The sequence below is a fragment of the Prionailurus bengalensis genome, chromosome E3 (genome assembly GCF_016509475.1).
Source record: "Prionailurus bengalensis isolate Pbe53 chromosome E3, Fcat_Pben_1.1_paternal_pri, whole genome shotgun sequence".
Taxonomy (NCBI): Eukaryota; Metazoa; Chordata; class Mammalia; order Carnivora; family Felidae; genus Prionailurus; species Prionailurus bengalensis.
The window spans coordinates 40,228,679-40,237,856 of NC_057357.1; positions in this window are offsets into that span (position 1 = coordinate 40,228,679).

Consider the following 9,178-nt stretch of genomic DNA (forward strand, 5'->3'; position numbering starts at 1 on the left):
AGTCCTCACATGAGTGAAGTCCTATGCTATCTGTCTTTCTCTGACTGATTTCACTTAGCATAATAGCCTCCAGGTCCATCCACGTAGTTGAAAATGGCAAGATATCATTCTTTTTCATTGCCAATATACGAGTGTATCGATATACGAGTATCAATAATACTCCATCGTATAAATATACCCCATCTTCTTTATCCATTCATCCATCGATGGACATTTGGGCTCTTTCCATACTTTGGCTGTTGTTGATAGTGCTCCTGTCAACGTAGGGGTGCATGTGTCTCTTCGAAACAGCACACCTGTATCCCATGGATAAATGCCTCGTAGTGCAACTGCTAAGTCGAACGGTAGTTCTATTTTTAGTTTTTTGAGGAACCTCCATACTGTTTTCCAGAGTGGCTACACCAACTTGCATTCCCAACAACAACGCAAAAGAGATCCTCTTTCTCCGCATCCTTGCCAACATCTGTTGTTGCCTGAGTTGTTAATGTTAATTCTGACAGGTGTGAGGTGGTATCTCACTGTGGTTTTGATTTGTATTTCCCTGATGATGAGTGATGTGGAGCATTTTTTCGTGTGTCAGTTGGCCATCTGGATGTCTTCTTTGGGGAAGTGTCTATTTGTGTCTTTTGCCCATTTCTTCACTGGATTATTTGTTTTTTGGGTGTTGGGTTTAATAAGTTCTTTATAGATTTTGGATACTAACACCTTTATCTGATATGTCATTTGCAAGTATCTTCTCCCATTCTGTCAGCTGCCTTTTAGTTTTGCTGACTGATTCCTTCACTGTGCAGAAGCTTTTTATTTTGATGAGGTCCCAGTAGTTCATTTTTGCTTTTGTTTCCCTTGCCTCTGGAGATGTGTTGCATAAGAAGTTGCTGCAGCCGAGATCAAAGAGGTTTTTGCCTGCTTTCTCCTCGAAGATTTTGATGGCTTCCTGTCTTACATTTAGGTCTGTCATCCATTTCGAGTTTATTTTTGTGTCTGGTGTAAGAAAGTGGTCCAGGTTCATTCTTCTGCATGTCGCTGTCCAGTTTTCCCAGCACCACTTGCTAAAGAGACTGTCTTTATTCCATTGGATATTCTTTCCTGCTTGGTCAAAGATGAGTTGGCCATACATTTGTGGGTTCATTTCTGGGTTCTCTATTCTATCCCATTGATCTGAGTGTCTGTTCTTGTGCCAGTACCATACTGTCTTGATAATTACAGCTTTGCAGTGTAGCTTGAAGTCTGGGATTTTGATGCCTCCTGCTTTGGTTTTCTTTTTCAAGATTGCTTTGGCTATTCTGGGTCTTTTATGGCTCCATACAACTTTTAGGATCATTTGTTCTAGCTCTGTGAAGAATGTTGGTGTTATTTGGATAGGGATCGCATTGAACCTGTAGATTGCTTTGGGTAGTATTGACATTTTAACAATATTTATTCTTCCTATCCAGGAGCATGGAAACTTTTCCCATTTTTTTTTGTGCCTTCTTCAATTTCTTTAATAAGCTTTCTATAGTTTTAGGTGTATAGATTTCTCACCTCTTTGGTTAGATTTATTCCTAGGTGTTTTATGGATTTTGGTGCAGTTGTAAATGGGATCGATTCCTTGATTTCTCTGTTGCTTCGTTGTTGGTATATATGAATAATTTCTTTAAGCCCCTTTCCTGTTTGTCTTGTTTCCATGGAGAAGGATCAGAACTTCCGAAAATGATGTCCCTGGAGCTTGGCAGGGGCTGACTGCTCTCCAGGAGCTGGGGAGGGGCGGGAACAGTAGAAACCGGGGTCAGTGCTGGGCAGCGGCTTTGAACGCTCAAGAGGTTCTCTGATCCTCTCCTGTGATGACACATGAAGCCGCTCAACGCTTACGGAGGCTGGCTGACTCAGGGCTGACAGGTGTGAGCCCGACTCAGCTGGGAGGAGACCAGCTTCAGAAGTTCGTAGGAGCGGCGCCAGCCTGGGGCCTGGAAGGATGAGGGTGTCCCGGCAGGACGCCGCCCCCACCCCGGCTGTCCTGCTCAAAGCCCCGGGGCATCCTGCTCAGCCCCGGCCGTTCCACACTTGCTGCGTAGACCCACCAGCGCGGTCAACACTGGCCCGCAGTCTGGGAGGTTTGGCCTTTCTGTCCCCCACGCCCGGAGTGAAAAACAAAAGGTAAGTATGTGAAACTCTTAGAAAGCAGGTGTTGGGACATAAACTTGTCAGCAGCGTGGTGTTTGCTTTAACCATGGGCAGCTTTGGGTGGACCTGGTGTGTCCAGACCGTGGTAAGAAACAAGATGATGGAGGACTTGCCCGAGTTGGGCAGGCAGGGAGTGTGCCCGAAGAAGCAGGGTACAGGTGTCCATCCAGACGACAGGCAGGGAAGGAAGGAGGAGGGTGGTGGTGGTGGAGGGGGGCGGTGGTCATGCCCTTCCCTTTGGAGCAGGCAGGTTCAGGGTGGGGAGGAGAGGGAAGTTGAGGGTGCCCGTCTGGTGTCCACATTCACACTCTCTGTTGGTTAAGCAAGAGTGGGTGTCCAGGAGCCCAGGAGACGAGGCAGGACACCGGCCCCTGATGGTGTGTCACGAACTGCCGTGCCCGGCCCCCTGGTGCCCTGACCTCTAGCAGCGGGTCCCCAAGACCAAGGCCTGGACCACAGGTGCCAGGACCAGGTGTGGGCTCTTACGGTCCATGGGCCTCAGCTGCTCTGGCTGTTTTGCCACTGGCTTCAGCAGCCTAATACAGATGCCTAACACAGGCATTCTGAAATTGGGGTGTGTTTCACACTCCGTGTTCTCTAGCCACAGCCTGAGGACCCTAGCAAGGTGGCAGAGGGCTCTGAATGGCCTCTGCGCAGCTGCCTTGGTGACCTGTGAGTCCACCAGCATTTACTTAAGAAGACCCCGTACCTGTCACTGGAGAGATGCCCTGACTGTGCATTTCTTTTTTAAATTTTTATTTGTGTATTTATTTTAATATGAAATTTATTGTCAAATTGGTTTCCATGCAACACCCAGTACTCATCCCAACAGGTGCCCTCCTCCATACCCATCACCCACCCCCCATCAACCCTCAGTTTGTTCTCAGTTTTTAAGAGTCTCTTATGTTTTGGCTCCCTCCCTCTCTAACTTTTTTTTTTCCTTCCCCTCCCTCATGGTCTTCTGTTAAGTTTCTCAGGATCCACATAAGAGTGAAAACATACGGTATCTGTCTTTCTCTGTATGACTTATTGCACTTAGCAGAACACTCTCCAGTTCCATCCACGTTGCTACAAAAGGCCAGATTTCATTCTTTCTCATTGCCACGTAATATTCCATTGTATACATAAACCACAACTTCTTTATCCATTCATCACTTGATGGACATGTAGGCTCTTTCCATAATTTGGCTATTGTTGAGAGTGCTGCTATAGACATTGGGGTACAAGTGCCCCTGTGCATCAGCACTCCTGTATCCCTTGGGTCAATTCCTAGCAGTGCTATCACCAGGTCATAGGGTAGATCTATTTTTAATTTTTTGAGGAACCTCCACCCTGTTTTCCAGAGCCGCTGCACCAGTTTGAATTCCACCAACAGTGCAAGAGGGTGCCCATTTCTCCACATCCTCTCCAGCGTCTGTAGTCTCCTGATTTGTTCCTTTTAGCCACTCTGACTGGCGTGAGGTGATATCTCAGTGTGGTTTTGATTTGTATTTCCCTGATGAGGAGTGACGTTGAGCATCTTTTCATGTGCCTGTTGGCCATCTGGATGTCTTCTTTAGAGAAGTAAGTGTCTATTCATGTTTTCTGCCCACTTCTTCACTGGATTATTTGTTTTTCGGGTGTGGAGTTTGGTGAGGTCTTTATAGATTTTGGATACTAGCCCTTTGTCTGATATGTCATTTGCAAATATCTTTTCCCACTCTGTCGGTTGCCTTTTGGTTTTGTTGATTGTTTCCTTTGGAGTGCAGAAGCTTTTCATCTTCATGAGGTCCCAGTAGTTCATTTTTGCTTTTAATTCCCTTGCCTTTGGAGATGTGTCAAGTAAGAAATTGCTGCGGCTGAGGTCAGAGAGGTTTTTTCTGCTTTCTCCTCTAGGGTTTTGATGGTTTCCTAAAATACAAATTGTTTCCTGCCTAAAATACAAATTTTAGGACTGCTTGTTCTAGCTTCGAGAAGAATGCCGGTGCAATTTTGATGGGGATTGCATTGAATGCATAGATAGCTTTGGGTAGTATTGACATTTTATTTCACCTGATGACACAGGAAGTCTATAGGGCCAGGGGTCAGGCCACACGGAATCATAGGGGCGCCACAAACTGTAACTCACACCTTTATGAAATGAAGATGACAAATTGGTTGGTACCTAAGTTTGGTAGTAGATTGGCCAGAATTCACACACTAACAGGTAAAGAAGCTACTCCGTCCCACAAAATACACAGGCCCTTGTCCGGGACCTGCACTCCCCGCTGCTCTCCAGGAGCTGCTCTGTCTGGTCTCTGCGTCCTCGGACCTGCAGCTTTGCTCTTGCTGTCCACAGTCGCATGGCGGGTGTACGATTCTTCCTGATCCACTAGTGGTTCATTTCGGGAAGATCCTCCTCTCCTAATGCTGCGCTGGTGAGTTTATTTGCCTGATACTGTGCACGTGGCAGAAACATGGTGTCCGTGTGTCCGTCTGTCACTCATCTTGAGGAACCCTGGGGTGGTTTCTGCTTTTTAACTATATTTTGTTATAAAGTTTGACGTGTTTATTGTAGAAAAATTAGAAAATACTAGATAACAAATGGGGAAAGCCCTAACCTCCCACCCCCGAAGTCTTTCCCTGGTGTGTGATGCATTCTTTTCTTGTGTGTATGTTTTTGCTGTTGTTTTTTGTGGTAAAATATACATCACATAACATTCACCATTTTAGCCATTTTTAGGCTTACAGTTAAGTGGCATTAAATACATTCACAATGTTGTGCTGCTGTCACCACCATTCATTTCCAGATGGTGGTCACCATCCCGAACGGAAACTCTGCCCCCATTAGACTAGAACTCCCATTTCTGCACCCCCAGGCCTTGGGCACCTCTAATCTACCTCATCTCTGTGAGCTTGCCTCTTCCAGGGGCTTCATACACTGTGTGACTTTGTGTGTCTGGCTTTTTCTCCGAGCATCATGTTTTCACGGTTCACCTATGTTACAGCGTGTGTCAGTCTCATTCCTTTTTATGGTTGAGTAGTTTCCGCCGTGTGGATGGAAGGGAGGCTAATCTGCTCATCTGTCGACGGACGCTTGGGCTGTTCCCACCGTTGGCTCTTGTGGTCAGCCAGTCAGCGCTGTTATAGACGTGCGTGTACAAGCACTTTTCATTTTCCTGTACGTCTTTCCTGTCACGTATCTGTCTTTCTTTGTGAAAACATACAATTTGCAAACGCAGGTTACATTATAATCTGCTTCCACACTGGGAACTTTGTGATCACTTACTACTGGACACAACTTCAATGGCCACATATCCTCTCATCACAGGAGTGTAGGGTGCTGAGTGTCATCTCCCCAGTACTGCTAGACATGTTAGGTGCTCCCCAGCTTCTGCTGTTGTAAACACCAGCTATAGCTAAGTGTTTGTCCACATTCTTATTTCCTTAGGATGAGTTTCCGGACATTAAATTGCTACAATAATACCAATAGCTGACATTATCGAGTGCTTTCTACGTGACACATTGTAACAAACACTTTACCTATAGTATCCGATTTACTCAAGTACTGTGTTTCCAATAACAAAACATTTGAAACGAGTGCAGCCTGCCGGGGCTGTCGGGCCTCAGCCAGGTCCCTTCACGTTCAGGCAGACATCTCCAACCCTCAGCTTCCCTGGGAGGCGGAGAACCACCTGGGGAAGTCATGGGAAGGGTGGGGGCAGGTCCCAGCAGTGACTTCCCCTTGGGACGGCCAGTGCACTGAAGCTCGCCTCTAGCTCTGAGCCCACCACGTTCCTTCTTAGTTTGCTCTCTGCCGTTTGTGGTTCCTCTTGAGTTTTCTCCTGAGGGTGGTCCTTCAGTAAGTCACCTGAACAAGAACCCCACTCAGCTCTGCCTCTGGGGTGCTCAATCATAGTACCAGCCATAGAAAGGGATTATGACACAGCCAGAGAAAGGGATTACGAAATCTGTATTCACTGACCTGGAATGATGTTTCATCGTCTATCAAGTGGATGTAGAGTATTCATTTTTTGTAAAAGCTCAAGAAACATTAAAGAAAAAGTGCAAAAGAACAAATGTGAAGCATAGGTTCTACAGGAACTACTACCGCATGGGATTGTTTCCTTCAGGGAGCTGACGGTATTGTGTGTGGAAGGTCCCTGTCCGTACGAGATGCGCACCGGAAGGGTAGAGGGTTTCTGCAGTTTGCAGCTTTCCAATGCAAGTGCGCCTAGGCATATGTCTGTGTGGAGGGAGAGGGGGGGAGCAAACATAGCCAATATTGACAATTACCGAATCTAACGAAGGGTGTACGGAGCTCATTGTATTAGTCTTTCAACTTTTTGGTAGGTTTAGTTTATTCAAAATAAAAAGTTGGGGGGAATATGCCTCCTGGGCTTACAGTGATTTTAGCAAGAGCAGGAATTGTGGGAATTGGTGTCTCTCCGTGTTTTATTCTCCCAGCCAAGGACTTTCTGTGCTATACGTGCAATGCTGTTGTCAGCCGTTTGTGACAAAGCCCATGCCACCACTGCGGTGGACGCTGACCTCAGGGGCACCCTGCGCTCCCTGGGAGCTGGCTTGTGCCACTGGGCGCTGCATGTGAGCACTGCTCCTGCCTCCTACCTTTTGGCTTTGAAGGTCTGTCAGCTCGATGGACGCGTCTCAGTTGAACCTTGTATCCTAACCTAGTTAGACTGACACACTTTCAATACCAGCGGGCCCTTGAGTCAGCTCTTCCCCTTAGGAGAACCAGCCGGATGAAATAACTGCAAACGTGTTCCACTCTACTAGCAAGTAATGAGAAATGATTTCAGTTGCCAGCAATGGGGGGACGGACTTGAGAGTCTTACGCGGTCACTGAAATCAGGACTGCAGAAATGTGCCAACCGACATAGCACAGTCACAATGTACGGTGAGAAAAACAGGTTAGAAAATTGTGTTATGAGCAGATCTTCTTTTAAAAAATTACAGGGGCTGGGGCGCCTGGGTGGCGCAGTCGGTTGGGCATCCGACTTCAGCTTGGGTCACGATCTCGCGGTCCGTGGGCTCGAGCCCCGCGTCAGGCTCTGGGCTGATGTCTCAGAGCCTGGAGCCTGTTTCCGATTCTGTGTCTCCCTCTCTCTCTGCCCCTCCCCCGTTCATGCTCTGTCTCTCTCTGTCCCCAAAATAAATAAACGTTGAAAAAAAAAATTAAAAAAAAAAATCACAGGGGCGCCTGGCTGGCGCAGTCGGTTGACTTTGGCTCAGGTCATGATCTAGCAGTCTGTGAGTTTGAGCCCCATGTTGGGCTCTGTGCTGACAGCTCGGAGCCTGGAGCCTGCTTTTGGATTGTGTCCGCCCCTCCCCTGCTTGTGCTCTGTCTCGCCCCGTCTCTTAAAAATAAATAAATGTTTAAAAAAATTAAAAATTACCATGTCATCCACAGGTTTGGAAGAAGGTAGACTGCATGCTTCACTGTAGCTGGCTCTGGGTCAAAGAAATTTTGGGTGTTTTGCTGATTCATGTTCCCTACCTCTTCTGTAATAAGCGTATACTGCTTAAGCAGTTACAATAAGAAACCTGATTAGAAAAGAAGTTAAGATAGTGTGACATTTAGTAAACAAGTCCAATCCCGGCACCTCACAGTAAGTGTGGAATTAAATGTGGGGGTTGCCTAATACCTAAACGTCTGAGTCTTCTTGTAGATCTGCTTAGAAGATGCAGCCTGCCTTGTGGTCAAGACTTCAAGTTCTGGTCTTAGGAAAGCTGGGTTAGAGCACGGCTCTCTCCCTCAGCTGAGTGACTGTGGAGCCAGGCCGGCTAGCCTCTGAATCCACATCTTCCTGTGTGATAGGGACGGCAGGCAGAGCAATCTCGCAGCTTTGCTGAGGGTTCAGTAATACGCGGAAAGCTCTTGGCACGGTCCCTAGCAGTACTAAGGGTTCAATAAATGTGAGCTATTATTAAATGAGATGTCCTCAGCTTTCTGGGAGGGGCCGGCGGGCGCTGGCACTGTGCGTCTTGCCGAGACTCTCCGTCCGAGGAGGGCAGGCAAGAACAAGAGTAGCTCTCCCAGGCCATTCGACTTCCCCGAAGCCTCCTGTGTCTGGCTGGAGGTGGAGCTGCTGATTAACTCTGTTAGCAGAGCACAGTGCTCCAGAGGCCAAAGAGCAATGATCAAGGTTTGAAGCCCCTTCATGCGAAAGCGTCCTTCCTAGCCACTACTGGAGGACAAAAAGTACACTTTAAGGCCAAACAAAAGGTAGCATATTTATTTGGAAAATAATCGTTTCAAAATTATCTCCCAAATTCAGAATCTACGGGCCATGGCACAGATGGGTGAGGTCATCATTAATTGGTCACTTATTACAATCTTAAATTAACTGATTACGGGAGCAGCCGTTTTCCCCAGTTCCGTGATAAGAATCACTTGGAATGCTGGCGATTAATTCTGCCAATTAATATGGTGGGCCTGGTATGTGTCAGTAAGGTGGAAATTTTTTATTTTTACAATTACCTCCAGATGGTTATCGTGATCAAGGAATTTTAGAAAACATGATTTTCAACTTCCTTTGCAGATTTTCAGTGTTGAATTCCTGATCCCAGAATGACTCACGGAAAAGTCTTATCCAGTCTGGTTTTAGGAAAGGAAAGTAAGGCCTCTGAACACTTAGTCTGATAAAGTCTCCTCTCTGGAAGCTTCACGAAAACTTTGTTTTTTGTTTTTTTTTCCCAAAAGACAATCGTTCTTTCCATTTCTGGCCCAGCTTTTCGATCACGTTTTCCTGGAAGAGTCCGTCTTCCTTAAGTCATAACACCCAATTAAGTCATATTTAAAAATTATTTCTTGGGGCGCCTGGGTGGTGCAGTCGGTTAAGCGTCCGACTTTAGCCAGGTCACGATCTCGCGGTCCGTGAGTTCGAGCCCCGCGTCAGGCTCTGGGCTGACAGCTCAGAGCCTGGAGCCTGTTTCCGATTCTGTGTCTCCCTCTCTCTCTGCCCCTCCCCCGTTCATGCTCTGTCTCTCTCTGTCCCAAAAATAAATAAAAAAACGTTGGAAAAAAAATAAAAATTAT